The sequence below is a fragment of the Patella vulgata genome, chromosome 9 (genome assembly GCF_932274485.2).
Source record: "Patella vulgata chromosome 9, xgPatVulg1.2, whole genome shotgun sequence".
Taxonomy (NCBI): domain Eukaryota; kingdom Metazoa; phylum Mollusca; class Gastropoda; family Patellidae; genus Patella; species Patella vulgata.
In genome coordinates, this window is record NC_065887.2 from 27,774,200 (window position 1) to 27,793,964 (window position 19,765).

The window sequence follows — 19,765 nt, forward strand, 5'->3', positions numbered from 1 at the left end:
ATTTTTTGATATGGCTTTCTTAAATTAATTTCATGGGCGTCAACATCTTGTTTTAGGACTAGTTAGCTCCCTTAGACTTTGTGTATGACAATGTAAAAGACCGGATAATCTAGTCAATGACCTATTATTCTCAAATGTTGACAACGCATCTAGACTAATATTCGTAGAATATTTTTCTTCGATGACAGAGACTAGTTTAACCCCATTTCATTTCTAATTCTTAATGCCTTTCAATTGTGCAACATCTTTGAAATAAATGCAGTTCAAACCATTATTTCATTCATTTACAGGCGGACGGTAACCACTTGTATACATGTATATCACATAAACCCACTTCCATTTTTCTTAATTTTGACGATGAGTGTAAATTCTGAGAAACAACACCTACTTAAATGTATCTACTTGTTGGTGCTTAAAATCGTTTAGGCAATATCTATTTTGATTCCCAATTTCGTTTTACTTTCGGTAGGATCAGTTGTGTAACACGACTAGGGAATTCCAAGTGAATAATATCTGCAGAATGCATCAATAACCCTCTCCTAATAGGCCTTCTAAACAGTTTAATTTAAAATCTGCAAAACAAAAAGCACACAATGCAGGAGTTAACACCTCAGCGTGAACACGTAAAACCCATTCGGTTTTTTTTCTCTAGCTTCGTCTTATTTTTAGGCCTGATGCTAAAAATGGTATTGTTATGTTACAAATGTCTTATCAATTTCTCAACCTCTTTACCACCCATCTGAGCAACAAAGGTTTTTTTTCGCTGTCTTCATCATCCTGGCTGATGCAGAAAGGTAGGACGTTAAACCCCATTTCATTTCAGATCAGATGGATTCCTACTAATCAGCATCTTAAAATCACGTTATTCCCCAGTAAATGTAATCTTTTTATTTGTAGTGTTGAAGCTATACGCTAGACGCTGAGTATTTAATTAATGATGTATATCTGCGCTTTATTTCTTACAAACCTTATAAAACAGACCCAGTTTAATTATATAAAGTATGTACGGAAACAGATAGCAAAGAAAAGTTAGATCCCTGTTTAATGATTTAATTGATATTATCTTCACTGTAACATACTTTGAAACCCACGTCAAAAACTATGTATCCGTTAACAAAAAATATCGACCGGAAGCTAAATTCGATTGCCATTTAACGTTTATATTGGCTTCTATTAATATCAGACAACCATCTTTGCAGAATGTAGATATTGTGATACTACATAGAATATACACAAGAAACCATATCATAGTCGTAAAGACAAGTGTGTTTCCATAATTTCAGTGGGTATCATGGACCCGACCTCGCAATCAGTACATATTTCCAAGCATTTACTTCACAGATATCGTGACGCCTCAATTAGATTGGAAAGGTAGAATGTATCACATACCATCCCAGCCATTCAACCCTTAAAGGAACACGCATATCGTCATGTCATATTGGGTTTTCAGAAATGAGTTAGCACAATTTGCCATTCACCAATTCACTTTAACAATCTTAAGGTTTTCTCAATTACGGCTGGAAGTCTTTACTTAAAATTTCAGCATGAAAACACCCCACCAAAATCAACAAAATTCCCTAAACACATCTGTTTCCACTTAAAACTAAAATCACTCTCACGGAATGATGGAACCAAGTGATGAAAGATTGGTTTAACTAGCTTTGTTGTGTGTTGTGTTTCCTTGTTGTGTGGGTGTGGGTGTGTTGGGGTGGGTGTGCTGGGGGGTGTGTGTGGGTTTGGGGGCTTTTTTTAGGTTAATGGGAAGTCCAACGATGTCATAACTTCAAATACTAAACATGTCGATAAACTGATAGTTGCCCTGGGTAATTTATTATCCGTTTGACATCAAACCTTTAAACGGTCCTAACTGAAAAAATATCACCGCTTCTGTTCAGGATAATGGAACAAATTACAGGAAATGGTACGTGTACCACGCCTCCAGGGCACGTGAACTACAGTGAACCACTTTTACTCTCAGTATTATAGCCCAACTCCATTTTGCAGCTCATTTCCTTCGCTACTTCCGGCGTTTATTAAAGTGGAATTAGGGCTAAAAGAATATCGTAAACAGAGAAGGACTTACACGAAATGAAATGAAATGGGGTTTAACGTCCTACTTTTTTTCCGAACCGACAGGCCGAATGTGCCAAACAGTGTGCTATGAAGGAAATTTTGCCCGGGCAGCTGCGGCCTACTCTCTTATTTCGAATTTCAACTGTCAAGGGTTTTTTTTACGTACAAGCCAATGTGTACACGAGGCCTCTGTTTTTCGTTCCACCCACACGACTAGACACTGTCCTTGCCAGTCTCTCCATCCTGCACAACTGACAAGGGGCTTTTACAAAATAGGAAATCGTAAACTACGTGTTAGTTATTAAGGTAGATTCTCACCATTTATGTTTACATTTTGAGGTGGTAAAATCATTGGGTGTCCTAGTTGTCTAGCACGGGACTGTGGATTATGTAGTTCATCCATTGTCATCCACGTGTTCTACCATACCAGAATTTTAAGTCGTTGGTGTTCTCGTGGATCTAGGGGTGGGTGGTGTGGACTGTTTTCCACTCCCCGCTTGTACGTGACTAGGAGTAGAGTCGCCTGTCCAACCTCGTGGGTTTTCTCCGGTTCCTGCTGTTTCCTACCACACCTAAAGACCACAATGCGCAATCGAATTATTGAAATAAAATTGAACCATATATTAGTCCCAAAATGACCTAGTCTGTGTTGAGTGGACGTTAACCCACATTTTTCTCTCTTGGATCAAACATCAGATAAATCTAAAAGACGCGTCAAGCATTTTAAACATCAAAATTTCTACTACTTTAATATAACGTTTGTTCTATTATTAAGAATGGATAAACCTGTACGATAAAGACAGCAGAAATTTATCAGTATAATTTTAGAATAGATAGATTGTTGGGTCAGAATTCTCACAGTAGGATCATCTGTTCCAGTAGTACTGTATTCCATAATTCCTGATGATAAATCAGGTACGATTAAAAGACATAGTATACTGCGTTTTTTTTGTTGGGTTTTTTTTTTCAAAAAAATAAAACCCATCGGTAATAAAGACGGGCTAATAAAGACTGGCTTGCGCCATACAATTTGCTTTGAGAGGAATTTTGCCCGGACAGCGGTGCTACTTCCTACTCTTATATCGAATTCCTACAGTCAATGTGTACAGGGGACCCGGTGTTTCGTCCCATCCCGCATCACTGACAAAGGGGAACCCCTCTGGAAAATCCGGATGAACTGGGATCGAACACAGGATCTCCAGGTTAGCGAGCCAACGTCTCGTAAAACGAATGAAAAAAACTTGCAAATAAGTTTTATTTCTCTCAGTGATTAGACGATTCACTGATACTATAGATTGCACAAGATTCAGCACGTATAATGATTATAAATATCACAAAAAACATCAACATAGGATCCCAATTAGATTTATTTCTCAATATTAACCCAAAACAGAAACTATCGGCCTCAATTTTTCTGTCACCTCGGGTTCTTTCTTCTGGTCTTTCTTTCCCTAGCATATCCGAAGATCATTGCTGTATCCATTACTTAATGTCTTTATGATATGATGTAACATACCCCAGTTATACACGTATGTAGTTAGACGCTGGACAGTTTATCGTGATTTTCTTGCTGGGAGGTTATCATTTACACCCAAATTACTAAAACAGGGCTATTTAACACCTTATTAAAAATTGACTGTTTTTCTTCGACCGTTATTTTGCTCGAGCTATCGCTTTAAGACCACATTCTTACAAAAAGCATACAGGTATTACAAATGTCCAATGGTTTTTTTTTCTATTTTGGGATTATAAAGTGCCTATTTATATCACACCAACATTAACTTGAAACTTATGTTATTTTTATCCAGTAACATCGACGACAAGACATTATCTAATTTACATTTCAATTTCTAAAAATTACTATTCAAATAATAAATTTTAACTTTTATTTGTAAATAATTTAAGTAATGAAATTGCTATCATATTTCTGCTATGTCGGCACTTTAAATGAATGACACAAGATAATTGCAGTGCCATCTGTAGCCGATATGCTATTATTGTCAGCAGTCAATATCGACGATAAGTGGTTGATTGGTGAAAATACAAAAACAATATCATTATCTCCATCTACTCTTGTTAAGGAGTGTATAATTTGTCTTTGATAAACAACAGAGTTTATAATTTGTAAAGAAACTGTAATGATTTATAACACGGAACGCATCTGAGAATCAGAAGAATAAATGAATGAAATAGTGTATTAAAATGCCTTACATTTCTACTTGAGAAAGCGGACAAACGGCATCGCTTAATGTTGATCTTGACAGTTAATTGCATGAGTTGTGTGTGTATATAATATACTCAATCTGATTAAAACACAGATCCTATTTCGTTTCGTTTTTATACTTCAAAATTTCATTTTACTTGTCTTTACTACACTGGGATCCGGAAGAGTTGTTATCATTGACGTGTTCTGAATAGTGTGAGGTATTAGCCAATGAAACGGTCGTGTTAAGGCTAGCTTTAGGCGTGTTTTGCACGGAACTGAGGGTAATCCGCTAGTAATATCAATGCTGATTGGTTAATCAAATGTCTGACGTCATAGGGTCAAAAGCTGTTCGTATGACCTCTGACATGATCTATCGCAACAAACGGTCAGATTTTGATGTAGTGTAGGCCATCGAAAGTATAAAAAACGAAACGAAATATAGATCTGTATTTTAATCAGATTGTAATACACTATCCTTGAACACCTGGTCATTTCTCACTGGGGTTCATATAGATACAGATAATATTTTTTGCCGTTGAATTACCTGTCTCTGATTTGTTTATTCTATTGGTAAATGATTCCAATATTCATTCTTCTTCTACAACCGTCCCCACTAGGCTAAGTCGGAGCAGAACTGTAGGACGTAAAACCCCATTTCATTTCTTCTACAAAATGTCAGAGCAGTCGTCCTAGGTACATAAAACTGTCAATAAGACTGGATAATTATGCCTGACAGACTTTTAGAAATATTCATCCCAGTCTCGTGCAACTATCTGAAATCTCTTTCTACCATACACAACTGTCGATATTCAAGTTTTAGTGGAGACAACTTTCTTAGCTATTAGGTCGCACTGTTGTATGAAAACATTAGAGGAAATTCAAATTTCTGGCTTTCGGAACGGCTCAATGTTTTGTGCACAATATTTCTGACACAGTAAATAATGCATGTTAGTTGCTATTACTTTTGGCGTTTTGGTGGATATATAAATCCATTTTGTATAAACCTATATTGTGTGAAATTTGGACATGGTTTTCGAAGATCAGTAATATTAAAATAATTTCAGTTTCGACGTACTTAAGGGAGGGTGGGATTTTTTTTGAGGGGTGGGGGGTGGGGGGAGGGGGTATACGCGTTTGGGTTTGCACATTGTGCCACATTAGGTTGGGTAAATTCTAATACTGTTCGGCCCTTATGTTTTACTGGGATTGGACAGACGACCCTACTCCTTAGCATCGGCACCACCCCATTTCACTGAATGATAGACCATGTGACATAGAACGTACGCATTAGACCACTCAGCCATCCAACCGCCCCGTATCTTTAATAAAGATGGAAAATGTTTATTAAACTCATGTAAACCTTAAACTTTTGATTAATATCAGATAAAAGCGCACAGGATAAAAATAATTATACTTAGGCCTAAATAGTTTATTTACAGGTTCAGTGCGTACGGAATAACAAAAACGTTTTACTCACCAAATCTGAATTATTTCAAATCCGAAAATAGGATGGATTTATTGGAATTCCGTATGCTTGGCCAAGCATGTGCTTTTGTGTCCGTAAGGTTTTTAATAGGATTTCTGTGTTGACTTTAAGCTGCGTGATTCGATTCCCCTCGTTTACCGAGCTCTTCCAAATAAGACGGTCGAATCCTGTCCCTGAGGTATTGCTCACATTTATGGTATTACTGGATAACAAGCTCTAATTATTTGTGATAACCTCTTCGCTGCTATCCTGTAACCGTTCCTAAACAAACACAAATCCTTCCATACGTTTAACAAGAAAGTCTAACTAAAAAAATTCGTTACACACCAAACACCACTATCTTTAAATAAGATAGAGAGAACTTACACGAGTTAGTTTATTATTAACACGTCTGTAGGACGTCTGTTCGCGAACATTGTTTTCTTTCTTTTTTACCGAGGTCAAGTCTGCTAAATAAATTTCCGCGCAGAAATGAGTCCCTGGTATGATATTTCTGTGACAACGACTTGCCTATAATACAATAACCGCTAGCCACCCGAGCAACTCATTTATATTACAAACGATTCTACCTCCAGCATATTTAACACACCTGGTAATCCAGGCACTGGAAGAACTGGCGAACCGAGGAGATTTGTAGGATATGTCGTGAACAGTTGCAGGAATCAATGACAGAGTGTTTGAATATTGATATTATCTCGACCATTGAATGAGGCAGTTTACATATATGCTGTGACATGAAGAAGGGGTGGAGATTAAATGGGGTGGTTTACTAATAGGCCATTTTGAGATTAACTTACAATGCACGAAATCAAACTTTACATAGACTTCAGCATAATTATAAAAATATAAAATTTATTTTGTTTGGCTTCACACCTCACTGCCTTGAAATAAGCACTATGATTTTTCGACAATTTCATAATTTTATTAATGTGTTAAACAGATTTTAAATTGTAAAAGACACTCCAATCTATTTATAATTATATCATTGACTTGTGGGTGGACCTGGGGAGGGGGCGACTGCAATGTTAGACCCATTTCGACAGGAATACCTGCATCAACCTGTCGAGTCGTGCCGAGCATGGTGGTTGCTTGTTCCCTTGATTCATTCTGTAAGCTAAATTTATATAAAATTTATTATTATGTATTTTTGTATGTATTTAAATTATATATGTACATCCTTTTGTTCATTTGCAATATTATTATGTACATGAACTATTTAGTGGGCGGGGCTTTGTCATTGGCTAAGTGCTTATGTGGAGATTTAAACCCTCCTTCAAATTCTTAAATTTAACCCTACCTTAACCATAACCCAACACCCAACCCAACATCAACTACTGTTCAAAAGCTCCTTTCATCCAAAACATACGTTCTCTGACATCATAAAATCTCAGATTCTCCGAATTTATAGGATACGTACTCAGAAGTTCGGCTTTGAGTCTACAGGTACGCTAGTATTTATCAAACTAAGGGCAAGGGGTCACCAAACGCTTTCTCCGACGTATAAAAACAATACTTTAGCTGAACTTGTTGCCAAAGAAACCAACAATATGCAATTATCAGGTAAAACTAAAACTTGTGACCACTCTAGATGTCAAACATGCAAAATCATAAACATATTCATTCGGTCACTTCTATAAAACAAAATATCTGGCACACAATTCCCAATTTTAGACCAACTTTCGTGCAGCTGTTCAAACATAATTTATCTAATTTCTTGTAGACAATGTGATCCAAAAAATATAGTCATCAAAAAAGACAAACCTGTCTCAAATCACTTCAACCAACCAAATTACGACTTTTCTGACAAGATTTCAATGGTCGTTATCACACATACAAATTACAAATGAGATAAAAATTGTGACAGTGTTATATATAGGTACGTTGAACAATAATAAGAGAAACCATAAGTATGAAGCCCTAGCTTAATTGGTTATCAAAGTAATTATACTAAGATTTAATTATGATAGCACATAGTATAGTCAACTGGTGAGTTGATAATTAAATCTTTAGATATCACTTGGTTGTCCCTGCATCTCATTGTCACGCCAATAGAAAAGACTAAGAGCGACTTTGAAACTCCGGAAGAAATGATAGCGTTTAGGCTAACAAGAGAAAAATTCTGGATTGACAAATTGAAAAGAACAGCACCCGAAAATCTTTACACAGAAACTTATAATTCCATATTCTAAAAGAAAAAATCTGAACGACATCTTAGTCCACAGTAAATTGGACTAAATAAGACCAGCCCTCACTCTAACCCAAAGTCAAAAATATATTAAAAAATAGCACTAACCCGTAGTAAATAAAATCAACTGGTACTAACCAGGCTGGTAGTAGACACTCTAGCCTGGGAAAAAATCCGAAACAAATGATTTTTGCTTTTTTGTGAGGGGCATGTACGTAGTACCCCAAGAAAGAAATCCAGGGCAATCTACTTTAAATGGACGATTTAGTTTTGGCATCCGACCTCAAAATGAATGATCCTCGTAAAACGCGTTATTTAAGTTATCCTCGACTTTGCGCACACTATCAAATTGTAAGTAACCATAAACATACTCAGCACCAAGATTTTTTAAAAATAATATTATTAGCGCAACTATTAATATCCACCATACTCGTCTGATTTGGTAGGATGAACTGCCATGGAATTGTATGATGGGTGATGGTTCAGTTTTTATTGACTTTATGGTTTTAGATAAAATCTCGAAATAAATTATTTGAGATTCCATTATGGAGATCATGGTCACAAATATTGAGGGACGGTTGGTGAGTATCGTGGTGGTGGCTGTCATGGAGATACTGATTGTTGTGGGCAGGCTTCCAATAAACATCGATTTGTTGTTCCTCCTGACAATGCAATGACATCTGGAAATAGAAAACTGTCTCGTTCTGTGCCCACGGTGAACTTAATTATGCTGAGTGATGATGTCGTCTAGTAAGGAGTTGGGGGGGGGGGGGGCATGACCAAGTCGACGACATCGTAGGAGACGAACTTCCGTTGCTGTTATTCGGTCAAGTGAAAATAAAAAAATTGAAAGGTATTGGGCTGTTTTGTAGTAGACATAGTCTCGGGAGCACATGTCATGTAACCTGAATTTGGGTGGATATTGATGGTGAAGACGTGTTTTGGGTCTTTGGTTTGATGAGCAGAAATGGGTTTTTTGTTACTCGTGTGGAGTTTGATTAGCCTTAGTCAGGTGTATCCATTATTACAGCTACTGTCTCTTTGTCCGCAGGTACTGTGGTGATGGCCCTGTCTTTCTTAAGTTCTTTGAGGGCTTGTGTTCTCTTAAGGTGTGGTTTTGGATAACGTTGAGGAGGTGTGTGAGGAGGCTAACGTTGATAACAGTTTTGTTAATATATTCATTCTGAGATGTTTTAGCAGGTGCTTTGGTTGAGTTTTAGTTGATTTATATAATTGGTATGGTTGCATTTCACTAGAGGATGTAGAGTTTGGCATTGGCTTCAATCTGTTGTAAAGACTGTTATATGTATCAGGAGTAATGTTGAGGCGAGCTGGTGACCCTGAACTTCTGATAACTTGAATTGTTTTTTATACCGAAATAGCGACGAGAGACTCTACATCGACACTTCGAAAGAAATAAACATCTTAGTAACTTGTGAATTATACAATTGTGTCATGTGACATGTCTGGAATGTTCTGTTTGAGGTAATTCAATAGTCAGTGAGCAGCTATATAAAAAGACCAGTATACGCCCCCGTCAGGATCAGAATTGGATTCGTCTGTCAGGGGTTCATGATCAGAATACATAAGGTCATCAAGAGATGCATTCGTTCTCGCGATAAAGAGTTACAGTGAGCGCGGTGAGACAATTATTGTCGAAGAACGGTCCGATTTACAATTTGTACAGTTCCGCGTGGCAGGGATACTTCATCATCACTGAATATGCCTGGGAGTGGCCATTTATGATTCGTTGGAATATGTTGATGGTTTTCAGGTACATTCTATACGTTAGTCATGTGGTAGTGTACATTAGCTATTTGGGTGGAGCAATTAGATTTCTGGCTGGCATACCCCACATTGCCATTCTTATGCTGGGCCTTTTACAACACGTTTCGAGCGATAAGCAAATGGGTTCATCTGGCTTAGCCTTTAGTGTGGGGAAATAGAAACGTCAGGATGTGACGGCGGGAAGTTTACCCAATACTACCCAACATAATTTAAGTATTATGTTAGTTTCCCACAATAATGAAGTAGCATTTGGTAGTGAGAAAATCGCCCAGCGTGGAGGTACTCTTTTTTAATACATGTGAATTTGGTGAACATTTTGAAACATGTTTTGTGTAGTTAGTAAAGGAACTGTCGTGTTGTGGAGTGGGGCAATTAGGGACGCTGATCTAGCTTAGCTTTTGGGGGTGGGTCAGAGGCGGTAATGGATGTCTTTACAATTAGAATTTTCGAACATGGGGAAGCATTTGTGATGCACAAAAATATTCTCAGCATGCCGAAAAAAGTAAGGAATAGTTGTGGATTTTATATGTTGAATGGGTACGAAAACCAGAATGTCTGTAACTATTTTGCCCAAGGCCGATTTTGGTAGATCTTTTTCCTGAAGTTGTACTCATGTAAAAAGCAAGAATCATTTGTTTCGGAATTTTTCTCCAGCTCAGGTAAATCCGAAGTTCTCCTACCAGCCTAAACCTGGAGATGGTGGATCAATAACATTTATTCTTTTTTTATTCAGAAACAAAAGTACTAGACGACCACAAGCGCAAAATTAAGGAAGACCATCAGCGCCACCAACACCAAAAACAACGACAAGTACCATGAGTCAACTTTGTATATAAATTTAATGTATATTATGTATTTTTATAAAACAAGGAAATACTACAAACCAAATTTCCATCATCCTAGGTCAGTGTTATGTGGAGACTTAGCCTTTTCCCCAAATTCCTAAATCTAGCCCTTGTCCAACCCTAGCCATTACCTTATTGAAGTTATGAATAGATTTTTCCAAGCGACTACCATTCAATTTGGACTGCTCACGTATTTCGCCGAACATATGTAGTAATATCGGACTTCCTTGTGTTTTCTTTCGTGATCGTAATATAAAACTACAGGTTAAATGGTTTCTACAGCTTTAATGTTAAACTGCTTGCAAGGCTTTTATGCCCCACGTTCTCAATAAAGCATAGATGATAGCTGCTAGGAATATCAGGATGAGATCTGATCAGTCTCGCTCAATACCCTCTTTTATAACCTTCTTATTTCTGTACGTTCTATACTGACCTTGACCTTCTTTTATAACCTCCAAATATAGAATAAACAACTCTATTTCCCAAGACCAAGGGGGAGAACATTACCTTATTTGGTCTACCAACCCCATGTCATAAACAGATAGAATTTGATGGATATTTTCACAATGGTTAGGATTTTACCAAAATATCACTTATGGAAACCTTGCTCAAGTACTGCGGTACCACATGCGTCAAATCTCACAACAGTGCGTTACAATATGCAAATTTTGTCAAAATTGGAAATTTCCCCCCAAAAATACGCGAATTTTGTGAAAACACCTGCGGTATATTTACGTAACTCAAATACCGACACACGCCTTGTTCTAAATTGGCCCACGCTAATAACTACGTTAGATAAAACAAGGGCTACAACATTATATTAACCCACTTGAGAACACAGCATAAATTTAAGTAGCGATGGCTCTTTTAGAACACAGGCTTAACACAATCATAGCCCAATTTGATATAATTTTAGATTGATATAAAATCATACACAGTAAGCACTTTTTTTTAATAAGCAAGTGCATCAAATGCAGATTAAACGGCGTATGCCATTACCGTCTGGAACCATAAAATAGACGGAAATTGGTCTAGAAGCACCTATTAAATATAATTTCTAATCAATTAAATTCGGTGAAATACGCGAACAGTCCATTTACGCCTAACAAGACCATTCTACGAGTTTTATTAAAAATTATTTTGTAAATCAGTCATTACTAATTGTGAAGTAGAATATGTTGTCTTTGTTCATTACAAATGGCACCCGAATCCATAGAAGAGATGATTCGTGTACATTGTGTCTTAAATATTAGATATTAGGATCCCATATTTTCACGGCAAGATAACATCGTCAATATTGATTGAAATCAACCATTATTTGTTTCAAATTCGTGTTTTTAATTTTAAATATTATGAAAAATGTAGACGGATAACTCGTGTTTTCTTTTTGCTTTCGTTACTTCCATTTCTTGAAATCCTCATTACGCATCTATCGTAGCAATGATCTCTGTGTTAATATTATATTTTGTAACGAATTTAACCAGTTCTATCACATATGTGATAATGGCTGACACAAATATTGTCCTTTAAGAACCTTAAAAATTTCTTTAAAGAGACTGCCGTTGTTGATTCCTGTATTAAATCAGTAACTACCTTTCATAGACGACCTTATCAAGTAACATATTTCCGAAAATTAAATGTTAAAGATTCTATTAATTAAGTTACTTCCTGTCATCAACAAGTATGACCAAGAGCACAATTAGCATTTTCCCAATCGGTTTTACTTAGGTACACTGGAGTATTAGAATAACTTGAAGTTCTTGATATTAAGCAAACATAATTAGCATCGTCACAAAACCAATGTATCTTATCCAATGTGATCATATTAAGCTTAAAGAGGAACCTTTTTATATCTTGTACATTCAGCACATGTCATTTGACTAAGAAATGATTATAAAATATTTGCATTTTCTAATTGATTGCGCACAAATTCTGAGATCAATCCACTGATACCTAATTTCTAAAAGATAAATCGCATGGAAGCTAAGGTGGTATTTTTTATGCTGGAGTATGAACGTTTTAAACCCGTTAGATCTTGTTGAAGTTTTCGACTGTTGTTTATTTTTACAGATTTGATATCCCATGTGTTTATTCTTATTAATTTAACGTTGCTCCAATCTGGTTATTCTTACTCTTCTGAAAAGTTCTCTCCCGTAATGCTGTGTAAAATAATTTCTAGACATTCGTCCCAACTCACTGCAATTAGGGGGTGGGGGTGCGGGGGGATCGTTCGTCAGTTTGAACAATTCCTTGAAATGTCTTATAACTATGCTATATAGAGATGACCACACTTTTCTTTATTATCTACTTTTAATCAGGTTTCTGAGTAGCATTTATTTGGGGAAAGTCAGAGATCGGTTTGGGGGGTTTATTTCCGGCTGATTATGAATACAAAAATCACAGTCGGCAATTAAGATGTTTCTCTCTCGTAATTTTACCAACCACGAGCCACCACCACGTCAGTCACCACTGACTGTACCACTATTGTACCGTAAACATCTATGTGCAGCCCTCTTTCCTCGATTGTTTTCGTGATGAGACTGAACCAGAAAATCAGTGGCGGGTATGGATTAACATTTGTCAGCTGTTGTATCTTACATAATAGTCATCTGTTATTTACTATAGCACCTATTGGTATAAGAATATTACATACTAGAGATAAGCTGTTCACCACTACTGTTATGTTATACTATAGCAGACTTAATCGCTGTAATATGTTGTAGACCAGATTAATTTGGCAGATGTTCTTTTTAATCGGGATTTAGACCCCATATTAATCTTATATATTTATTTCATGAAGTATTTCTCTTTGATATTTAAGGAAGTTTTCAATTAGGCCGACATTTAAAGATCTGTATATTTATATTTGGTGTTTAAAGTTAAGTTGTAACTAAGTCATTAGATTATCATTATATATTTTAACCTGCAATATGTACAAACATGATAATGTACTGCTTCTGCAACATTTCCAGGATTAAAACCCAAATTTCACCCATCTATAATCCCATTGAATGCCTTAATCACTGAGCCACAGTGGCTCCACGACTGGTATTTAGACAGTAATCTGTTGTTGTGAATTGCTCTACATCGGATTCTTCGGATTTCTTATGATATAAGAAACTAATGTTTGGGAAAGATAAGTAAATTGAAAAGATCTTGAACTAATTTTACAATATGCTTATGTAATTTACGTAATAAAAATGATCTATACGTCAATATCCGATCTACATTCTCTCGGCATTAGTTGTCATTTCCATATATATTTTGTGTAATATACATAGACATAAAATTGACAATCACCGTTATAATATCGTAAACCTTAAACATTGATAACAAAAACGAACAAATCTTCTGTAAAAATTTTGATTATCATTTGATCAATAACGTATTCCAATCTCTTTTAATTAAAAAAAATACTCAAGGTATAATCGTATACAGAACTTCATTAATGTGATTACACTTTGTCTACTCACAAAAATCGAGTATGATCTTATTATCAAGTAAGACAGACCAAGTTTTGAATACAACGTCATTATCATCCCGATTTTACTGTCTTAAAAGGTCATGCGTCAAATCCTAAAAGATGTCTATTTCGCGATTCCTTCAAATCGATCAGTGGAGATATTGTTATGTAACAATAATATCCGATATGCTTTGTAATGAATGCTTATCGAGTGTTCAAAAATAACTTTGATTAAATATAGACAGGATCTGTTTTCTGGAAGCAGACAACAGTGTAAACAGAAATTGTTACCGAAGTTGGATGAACATCAATTAAAGTAGTTAGAGGGTTATACCACTTAAATGGTTTCAGCGTCCTTGACCATTACGCTATGAATATGTTACGCCATGAATGTGTTATTTTGGTGATTTCGAATTATTTAACTACGTCACAGTGCAATAAAAATAATAAACAGCATTCTTATCATGTATCTCCTGTTTTAAAAATTATTAACCACATAATTAATTATTGTTAACTTGACACATCGTTTGGAAATAAATAGTAATACATTTACACCCTCTAAACTCAACCATTTCCGATATATTGCAGTTTTAAGGTTCCAATGGCGGTCATATTGGATTTATGCCAATTGTTAGACGTATGACGTTATGACGTCATAGGGGCGTCATGGGTTATGCTTTTTTTTATTCTTTAGTACTACTTTTATGTCTACCCCTAACACATTTACACCCTATAAACTCAGACATTCCCGAGATATTGGAGTTTTAAGGTGCCAAATTGTGTTCTGTTAATGGATTTATTCTTATTACTCGAAAACCTATCTTTTTGGTTTGAACGATTATTGTTTGGGAGACCTTCAGGGACCCCTCAACCAGATTCCGTCGAGAAAAATTATGTTGCAATTTGTTCTAGGCATCCACTCCATATGGCTTATCTTTACCCGACTATATTTGTAAGAAATCGATATTATTATTAATTATTAGACTTCGATAGGAATAATGATAAAAACATAGAACTGCCAAATTCCAACATGCTATTTATTCAGACACTAACAACTCGCAGAGCCAGCTTTTGTCTCCGTGGCATTATTGTCATCTTTAAACACGATATCTGCACGACAATATCACTTTAAACACGGTATCTGACAATATCACTTTAAACACGGTATCTGACAATATCTTTAACCCTCTTAGACCCAAAGGTATAGTTGAATTCATGTTATTGACCCTGTCCCCAACCCCCCTAAATTCGCGTGACGTATATGTCACATGGGGTCTAAGGATATATAGGACTTGCAGGAAGATAGTACCGTTAAATTTGTCCATTTTTATATTCTTGTCATCGTTACTTTGGTCGTGATTTAACGATAAGTTAAAGTTACATTTACGGTGTACTATTTATTTCATGATACAAATAATCTTTTTCGTTAACACAACGTTTATCTTTTAGCTTGTGGTTTTATTTCGGCATATCCGATTTGGCTCCCCGTGATTAAAACATGGAGAGAGTAATACTGCATAGTGAACTTTCTTAAAATTTGATGTCATTGATTTCCGGGCTGTCTATAAGGCGTTTGTTAACTTCTTCAAATGAAGTACATAGCATTCAATATTTGTACGCCGGGGAAAAGCCGCATTAGCGTATAAAGCGTTTTGTTAATGGAATCTGTCTGCTCCAAATAAGATGTGCGGATTGGATGATACCCTTGAAGGAACTATGCGACTGCCAAGTGGAGTGGATAATTTAAAGGTTACAACTGTAGAACCCTGCCATTAATTTACCAATGCTTGCCGGAGGCATGAATTATTTTAAATAGAACAATATTCTAGGTGTTTGATAGATGCTCTGAGTATAATTGAAACGGCTTTTTATTGATTCACGATAAAAGCCTAATCTGTTGTTCCTAATTCAATTGCGGCAAACAAGAGTTTGTAATAACATGTAGTTATGGCAGACTTGTTTCTAGAGTTCAGGATATTATGCTATACCGCCAAATCACATTGTTGTTAAGATCTCTGAAGATAATGTGTAGTACATCACAATTATGAAACGTCTAAAAGTTGGGGATAATGGCAGGTATGGGTTTTGGAATAGGAAGGAGTGTGGCTAAAGTGTATGGAACCTACAATTACTGTAAACTCCTAATATGACCAAATGATTTTGCTATGTTCAACACATAAATAAAATCGGTATTCCTTGATAAATTCCCGTAATTTCCAATGTTTTAAGTTGTCTCGGGCGTCATACCGTTACTCCAGAATATGACCAAATGATCTTGCTAGGTTCAAGACATAAATATAATCGGTATTCCTTTATAAATTCCCGTAATTTCCGATGTTTTGAGATGCCTCGGACGTCATATCGTTACTCCAGAAAATAGGAGAGTGTGTCTTCGCGTAATGATGACTTGAAAGGGAACCAGGGTATCTATGTTTCTGAGGACAATGACGAAACAACAGCACCGATTCGGTTTCCGGCAAAATCAGTGAACTTGAATAACCCTATACCACTAGGGTAGTAATAGTCTTCAGTGAGTGACGTGATTATATTGACATATCGCACCGATAGCTGAGCCTTTCCAATGCATGGGAAGTGCAAACCATTAAAATTGATGTGAATATTTCTGATTCACAGTATGAATGTTTGATCATAATGTGTGCGTTTCTCAGGGTGGTAGAGCTTACTATATTCACCGATAAAGTAATATGTGTGGAAATTTAATAAAAAAGAGAGTATCTTAACTTTCTGAAAATCGACATGTTCCCAACTTTTAAACATCAACCGTCTACTATCGCACTGGATTTCTGTATTGAAGAGTTATGATAATATTACCAACTGAAAATTAAACGAGTATATGCAGCCAAAAAGGGTCATCCCATATATATATTTTAGTTAATATTTTTAATTCAATTCTGTTTGAAAGACTCCAAAGTAAAAAAAATAAATTCAAACAGAATTGATTAGAATCATTCACCAAACCTCGGGATGACTCTTTTAGCTAGAATTTAAAAGACTCTCCAGAAAAGGGTAGCCGCAGTGGTCTAGTGAGTATCGCGCTGTCCCATTTACCAAGAGGTCCAGGGTTTGATCCCGGTGGTGGATGAGAAAGTTCCCCTGAATTTTGCAGCGAGTTTTTCCCTCGTCAGTCATTCAGAGTGGATGACCTGGCAAGGGACGAAAAGTACCACTGGCAATTGGAATTCATTTGCTGTCCGGTCAAAACGTCTCTCGTAGCACTAGTCCTGTCAGTGCAAAAATGTAGGACTTCTAAAAACCGTTTTCGATCCATGTTCCCTTCAGACAACGTTGAAGCTCTGTATTCCAAACAAAACGTTAAGCCATTCCCGTGATTATATTACAGTAGCTGAATATGTTGAGTTGAATCTTTTAGACAAGGTAGATAAACCTTTTGGCCTTCATCGTGAGCAGAATTTGAGATGAAGCCACGAATCCATCCAATCAATTTACGAGCTGTACATTTCTCCATTTTGATAAGAGAAAAAGAGTAGAATAAGAGTATAAATAATTATGTTGCCAGTCATAGTTGTACAAATAGGCGAGCCGCGGAAACTCACTGGGTAAGTCGCTAGTCTACTGAGCTGAAGGTCCTGTGTTCGATCTCGGGATTTTCGGGCGTGCCTTCGCCACGTTAACCACACCACCCTTGTCAGTGGTGCAGGACGGAGGACCTGCAAATGGTAGTGACTAGACGATCGAATGGTACAAAAAAAACGAAATCTCATGTACACGTTGGCTAGCACGTAAATGAAGCCATGACAGATGGAATTTAATTGCAGTCTGGGCAAAATGTCCCTTATGGCACACTGTATGACATATGTCGGTCTTCATTGGCCCGACTTGTGCAGAAAAGTATCGCGAGAAACCTCATTTCAGTCATTCATTCGTCCACATTCATTCATTCATTCATTACACAAATAGTTTATTGAGGCGTCGATTGATCGAGGTAAAGGTTACTACGGAATTAATACTTTGATCAGTGGCACAGCGATATTCTTTCCGGTTCACCCTTGCTGGAAGCGCATGACGTTAATCCCTACTGACAACACTGGGGTAAAGATTGGGTTAAAATCAATTTGCATTCATATTGCACATTCTTTATTCACAAGAACATGAGCTCAGTGTAGTTCAACTTCCATTTTAGAACAGATACCTTCAAGCTCTTCATAACCTGGTTCATTTGATGTTGGACATCGACATTTCCACTCGCCAATAACTGTTTCTTTACCACCTCTGATTACCCGTCCCATGGCGTAACAGTTTGGACCTGCAATACATTAATGAACAGCTTCAATGTATTGATTGTATTAAAAGTTTTAAGTAGGACGTTAAACCCCATTTCGTTTCATTTCATTTATTAAAATTTTCCATCAGAACTACGTTAAACAGAGAGAGAGATAGAGAGAGAGAGGGAGAGAGAGAGAGTAACATATGGTTTAATTTGTTTTTCAGTAATTCTCTTTGGCAGATGGAAGAAACCGGTCGAACTTACCTGGAAGAAGTTAACAAAGGTCTTATAAATGTATTGACTTTTTGACAACCCCGAAACCAATACCGTCGAAATTTATTTATTTATTTAAAATAATCGTGGGGAGCCAAATCGGATATGTTGAAATACAGGAAAGTGGGGGGGGGGGGGGGTGAGAGACAATGCTACTTGACTGAATGACAGACCTCGTGATATAGAGCGCACGCTTTAGACCACACCGACCCCACCTATATAGTAAATGAACTGACAGCTAGGATCTTTTGGTCAAACCCAATCTATTCTGTGAAATCTTGGGCCTAAGAGAAGCGTTGATGAAATGATCTATATCAGTGTGGTATGTATATAGAGGGTGGTCGCTGTGCTATATCTAACTCCAACATTTCACAGAAGACCTTCCAGAATAATGCACACGTCACTGATATGCACCAAATTTACGGCGAACTAAGACGATGTCCATAACGTTAAACTGCAAACACTGTGTTTTGGGGGTTAAAGAAACGAAATTTTGAGAAATTTAATTTTTTTTTAAACGCGTTTATTCCATGGAAAGTTTCCACGCATGCAAAAAGTTAAATATATTTTTGATAATTTTAAGCTTAGTCAGAATAGCTATGTTATTAAAGAAAAATCGTTTGACAAAACTTAACTAATTGTGAGTCAAACAACAAGATTCGCCTAAAGCAACACTACTTATAAATATGCCTTCACAGCAGCTATTCTTGGAAGCAGCATATCCGAAAGGAAAATTTGGATGTAGACCAAATTTGATAAGCAGTCTGTTCACCCCCACCCCCTCCAAAAATAATAATAATAATTTGATGTTTAGATTTCGCACATTAAATCATAAACGTTCATTGAAAATGGATGATAGAAAAGAAAAGCCTACTGCAGGCAAACTAATGTTATTTTCAGTTTTCAAAAAGATAATGAGGCCCCTGGGTTCTCTAACATTTTAAAATAAAGCTTCCCATATACAGGACTTACTTACCGTGCGGGCAAAAAGCGCAACATTCTCCAGGTCTTCTGATCATGTCAACACATGGGTTGAACTCACAATTATATATATTACAACTAGTGGTGACCGCGTCGCTTAGAGAAACTGCCACACACAGAGCAATCAGCAATGTCCCAAATATCATATTGATAAACAGTATTTTGGAAAGACTATAATACACCCTCGAATTGAGTTTTGTGTTGATCTGTGGTGTTTGC

At 36.5% G+C, this 19,765-nt stretch overlaps 1 long non-coding RNA gene across 1 annotated transcript; it reads right to left on the reverse strand.

Moving 5' to 3' along the window:
- Positions 1 to 18,145: 18,145 nt before the first annotated feature.
- Positions 18,146 to 19,765, reverse strand: LOC126807722 (uncharacterized). The gene is made up of 2 exons (XR_007674156.2): positions 19,542 to 19,765; positions 18,146 to 18,331 (listed from the first exon to the last, which is right to left on the reverse strand). It is a non-coding gene; the product is annotated as an uncharacterized LOC126807722 (long non-coding RNA).